The sequence below is a fragment of the Moschus berezovskii genome, chromosome 13 (genome assembly GCF_049115385.1).
Source record: "Moschus berezovskii isolate FMDL1 chromosome 13, NW_MosBer_1.0, whole genome shotgun sequence".
NCBI classification, from domain to species: domain Eukaryota; kingdom Metazoa; phylum Chordata; class Mammalia; order Artiodactyla; family Moschidae; genus Moschus; species Moschus berezovskii.
The window spans coordinates 17,328,057-17,333,767 of NC_142472.1; the positions used below are offsets into that span (position 1 = coordinate 17,328,057).

Sequence of the window (5,711 nt, forward strand, 5' to 3'; positions counted from 1 at the left end):
ACAGCCCATGTTCTAATTTCTTTAATTGCTCTACTACGATCCTTAAAGCATTTTCCGTCTTGAATAGAAACCAGTCTGGCATCACATATTACATTTAGTTGTCATGTCTCTGTTGCCTCCTTCCATCTGGAACAATGGCTCAGCTCTTCTTTGCTCTCATCACCTTAACAGTTCTGAAGCATACAGGCCAGTCACTTACTTGATTGACTTTATATTGCGATTTGTTTAATGTTGCTTCATGATTCCATTCAGGTTATGCATCCCTGACTGGACCATGATTTAAGTGGCAAGCTCTGTCCTTTTGAAGGACTCATATTAGAAGGCACGTGATGTCTCAGTGTCCTTCACTGGTGAGGTTCAACTTGATGACCAGATCAAGGAATTGTCCAGTTTCCCTACTGTATACTTTCTATTTCCCCTTTGCAACTATTAAGGAATCTACAAAGAGACACGTTGAGACCATGCCATGATCTTGCTCACTGTATAACTTTCCCTGAAGACATAGCGTCCACTGATGATTCTTGACCCAACCAGTCTTTACCATCATGCTTGGAAGATGGAGATTTTCAATGCCACCACTCCATCCATATTTTTCAGTCAAAAGTGAAAGTGAAGTTGCTCAGTCGTGTGCGACACTTTGCGACCCCATGGACTGTATTCTGCAGGTTTCTCTGTCCATGGGATTTTCCAGGAAAGAGTACTGGAGTGTGTTGCCATTTCCTTCTCCAGGGGATTTTCCTGAGTGAGGGATCGAACCCAGGTCTCAGGACAAAACCCAGGTCTTCAAACTTGTAGGCAGACATTTTACCCTCTGAGCCATTTTTCAGTCATTGCAAATTATTTATCTGTTGGCCAGAACCCTCAATCTCATTCTCTCTGCATTATTATACTCATGGATTCTTATTTTATTCAAAGGGTAAATAATCTATCACCTTCCTTATTTATTTTGAAGCATAGATTTCCCCAGATTTGGCCAGTAAGAGTCCCTTCAAACTGGCTCTTATGTTCTTTTGATATACTCCCTTCTTTCTAACATTTTTGAGAAATACTGACTAAAATCAGAGGCAAATAAAAATAAGTGCTGCTTTTTTGGACTGTGAGGTCCCAGGAGCAAAGTTCAGGACAGATTATCAATCGACAGTTGTTCAAAAATCTATTAGACACTATAACTATATACAACATATTCTCTTCAGTTTTGTTATTCTTAGATCTTCTAGTTAGTTCCCATAATTAGTCTTCATGGTTATCATAGGTAATTAGACTGGAGTTGGCCAGAATCCTTGGACTAATTTGGGAGACAAGACTGCAGCCAAAGTTTCTTTTCAACATGGAGTCCTTTCACTGATTGAGATGCCAACTTCTTTATCATCAATTCCTTCCGACTGTGAGCACGTCCATAGACTTTTCCTTTCACTCTAGCCCTTGGCATTTGGTCTCTGCAGAAGCCTGATGGTTCTTCTAGCTTCTATAATCTTGAGAACAAAGCAGATTTTTCTCCCAAACTCAGCAGTAATTTTCATTCAAACTGCTATCAACATCAAGGCACTAAGCTAGAGGCTTCCAAACCTTCTCTGTATATAATGCTCCTCCTGTCTCAGTACATTTTTCCAATGCCCCCAGACCAAAAGAAATACCAAACAGTTCCTTTCATGAAGTACTCAGGCCCAAATAATTTATTAAGTATTTGTATCTAACACCTTTGTAACTGTTTGGAAAAAATGGTAACACACAAATTGAAAAAAAGGTATATATATATATTTTTTTTTTTCATAACAAAGTTTTATATAAGCCATCTCCTGCCATAAAGAAACTGAAGACCAGCATAAACGTCATCACTAGATACAAGAAGGTGAGCTTAAGGTCCCTGGTCCCTAATACAAACTTTTCTGGTCCATGTGTGCCGAATAATGGTCGAAATCAGTGCTGTGGTCTCCACTGGGTAGTGGTCCAGATTCTCTTCATTCATCTCTAGAGATAATTGGAAGTGGATTCACATGAGGGTATTGAATAGGGCATGTTTACCATCTCCCCAGGGAAAGGGCTTGGACCTGATGCAAAGATTGGGGTAGGTATGAACTCCGACTTTTTGCTCATCCCTACACCCACTCCTTTTGATCATTTTGCCTTTTGATACTGTTCATGGGGTTCTCAAGGCAAGTATACTGAAGTGGTTTGCCATTCCCTTCTCCAGTGGACCACATTCTGTCAGACCTCTCCACCATGACCCGTCCGTCTTGGGTGGCCCCACACGGCATGGCTTAGCTTCATTGAGTTAGACAGGACTGTGGTCCATATGATCAGATCAACTAGTTTTTTGTGATTATGATTTCAATGTGTCTGCCCTCTAATGCCCCCTCCCAATACCTACCCTCTTATTTGGGTTTCACTTACCTTGGTCGTGGAGTACCTCTTCACAGCTGCTCCAGCAAAGTGCAGCTGCTGTACCTTACCTTGGACGAGGGGTATCTCCTCAAGGCCGCCGCTCCTGACCTTGAATGTGGAGTAGCTCCTCTCGGCCCTCCTGTGCCCAAGCAGCGACCGCCTCTTGGATGTGGGACAGCTCCTCTCGGCCACCGCCCTAACCTTGGGCGTGGGGTAGCTCCTCTTGGCCACGATTCTGCACATGGTCGGTTGCGCCAGAGCCGGCGTCTCTCATATGCCAGCAAATTTGGAAAACTCAGCAATGGCCACAGGATTGGAAAAGGTCAGTCTTCATTCCAATCCCAAAGAAAGGCAATGCCAAAGAATGCTCAAACTACCACACAATTGCACTCATCTCACACGCTAGTAAAGTCATGCTCAAAATTCTCCAAGCCAGGCTTCAGCAATATGTGAATCGTGAACTTCCAGATGTTCAAGCAGGTTTTAGAAAAGGCAGAGGCACCAGAGATCAAATTGCCAACATCCGCTGGATTATGGAGAAAGCAAGAGAGTTCCAGAAAAACATCTATTTCTGCTTCATTGACTATGCCAAGGCCTTTGACTGTGTGGATCACAATAAACTGTGGAACATTCTGAAAGAGATACCAGACCACCTGACTTGCCTCTTGAGAAACCTGTATGCAGGTCAGGAAGCAACATTTAGAACTCGCCGTGGAACAACGGACTGGTTTCAAATAGGAAAAGGTGTATGTCAAGGTTGTATATTGTCACCCTGCTTATTTAACTTATATGCAGAGTACATCATGAGGAACGCTGGGCTGGAAGAAGCACAAGCTGGAATCAAGATTGCCGGGAGAAATATCAATAACCTCAGATATGCAGATGACACCACCCTTATGGCAGAAAGTGAAGAGGAACTCAAAAGCCTCTTGATGAAAGTGAAAGAGGAGAGTGAAAAGGTTGGCTTGAAGCTCAACATTCAGAAAACGAAGTTCATGGCATCTGGTCCCATCACTTCTTGGGAAATAGATGGGGAAACAGTGGAAACCGTGTCAGACTTTATTTTTTTGGGCTCCAAAATCACTGCGGATGCTGATTGCAGCCATGAAATTAAAAGACGCTTGCTCCTTGAAAGGAAAGTTATGACCAGCCTAGATAGCATATTAAAGAGCAGAGACATTACTTTGCCAACCAAGGTCCGCCTAGTCAAGGCTATGGTTTTTCCCGTGGTCATGTATGGATGTGAGAGTTGGACTGTGAAGAAAGCTGATTGCCGAAGAATCGATGCTTTTGAACTGTGGTGTTGGAGAAGACTCTTGAGAGTCCCTTATACTGCAAGGAGATCCAACCAGTCCATTCTAGAGGAGATCAATCCTGGGTGTTCATTGGAAGGACTGATGCTAAAGCTGAAACTCCAATACTTTGGCCACCTCATGCGACAAGTTGACTCACTGGAAAATACTCTGATGCTGGGAGCGATTGGGGGTAGGAGGAGACGGGGACGACAGAGAATGAGGTGGCTGGATGGCATCACCGACTCTGTGGACATGAGTTTGAGTGAACTCCGGGAGTTGGTGATGGACAGGGAGGCCTGGCGTGCTGTGGTTCATGGGGTCGCTAATAGTCGGACACGACTGAGCGACTGAACTGAACTGAATTGAACACCCACTCCAAGTCCCATTAAAACTTACCTGTCACTTTCCTAGTCGCCCAGGTTCAAGCCTTCCCTACAGTCTTTGGAGGAGAATGTGAAAGATAGCCACATTCATGACATTCAAGAAAAACCCTCTTTCACCACCTCTTTATGTTTGACCTGCGCAAGGAAGCTGCTCCAAAATTTTCTTTCTTCCACTCCAACCTCTCCTAAGCCTACACAGATCTCTATCCATCCCCAAGCTCGCTTTGGTCTCTTCCCTTCCTTAACCAATGATTTCTGATAAATCCCAAGCTCGTCTGTTTGGATTTACAACAAAGGAACTCAGAAAGCGACTTTAGAGATGGCTATCACTCCCCATATTCAAACATTATTTTCTTTCATATTCATATGTATACATACATCTATCCCTCAAAATTGGCTGTGAAGCTTCCACTTAAGTGGGTAAAACGGCTGTGATAATCAACCCTGCCTTTGGAGAATTACAATTTAATTGGAGAGGGGAAAAAAAGCAAAACAAAACAAACAGGGCGTTTGGTGGGGGGGGTGCAGAATGTCTGTGCTTGACACGTAGCTGGTGCTTCAGAAATATTTAGTATTGATACTGGGTGACCGTGGTCAATGAACTCGCCAAGCTAGATGTACCTGGTTGAGTCCGTGCAGGTAAAACCAGCAGGGCGAGGACCCGGGATCGTGGAGACTGCAGCCCTGCCTCCATGCCCTGGTCCATTTCTTGTCTATACCAATAGTGAAAAGTGTGCGGTCACAGCTGGAAGGGGCTACTCCTAGGGCAGGGGGCTTGCCAAAGGGACCGCCCTCCATCGGGACCGCTGGAACCAGCTATGGGCGGGCTGAGCCCGCGTGCGGAGGAGCCGCGGGGCCCTGGGTGCGCGGGGGCGCGCAGCGATCGCTGCTTTGGACCCCGCTCCGCCCGGCTGCGGGCCAGCCCGACCCCCGAATCCTGCAGCCGAGACACCGGCTCGTTCACGCTGCCGACGATTAAACCAGAGGTTCGGATTATACTGGAAAAAGTTAAGTAACGTATACTTAGCTATTTAGTCATGGCTCATAAAAAGGCAGCCTTCTAGGTATAGCCATTAAAAAAAGAAAACCACTTAATTTGACAAGGAAGAAACACTTTTGAGTGATTACTGAGAAAAGGCGGAAGAAGCCAACGCCAGAAGTTCTGAGATAGTTTACTCGGAGGGCGGCGCAAGGGGCGCCGAAATAGCTCAGTTGGGAGAGCGTTAGACTGAAGATCTAAAGGTCCCTGGTTCGATCCCGGGTTTCGGCAGACCCTTCCTTTTTCCAATACGGACATTCCAATTCCGTTAATTCCCTTGTGCAGAGTAGCCTGACTCATTAATTCCGGCCCAGGTAAAGCCTGAGACTTGAAGGGCGAGCGAGAAGTGGAAATAGCCGTCCAGGGGCAGCCCTAAGCGGCTTCTCCCCCCGGCCACTTCCGGAGCGTCTCCGGGTCTGGCGGCGGAGGCGCTGCGGCGCGTGCGCAGTGCGGCGCGTGGGGGCCGCAGCCACCCTGCTCCCGCCGAGAGCGGGAAGGGCGGCGATCCGGTGACCGCAGCGCCCCCGGGTGGTGAGAGGCGGATGCGCGCTGGTCGCCGTGAGAAAAGAGCAGATCCTTCTGCCCGGGCGCGGGCGCGGCCAAAAGGAAAAG

General features: G+C 46.6%; 1 non-coding gene across 1 annotated transcript; it reads left to right on the top strand.

The window, feature by feature from the left end:
- Nucleotides 1-5,257: 5,257 nt before the first annotated feature.
- Nucleotides 5,258-5,330, top strand: TRNAF-GAA (transfer RNA phenylalanine (anticodon GAA)). Its single transcript has one exon. It is a non-coding gene; the product is annotated as a tRNA-Phe (tRNA).
- The last annotated feature ends 381 nt before the right edge of the window (nucleotides 5,331-5,711 follow it).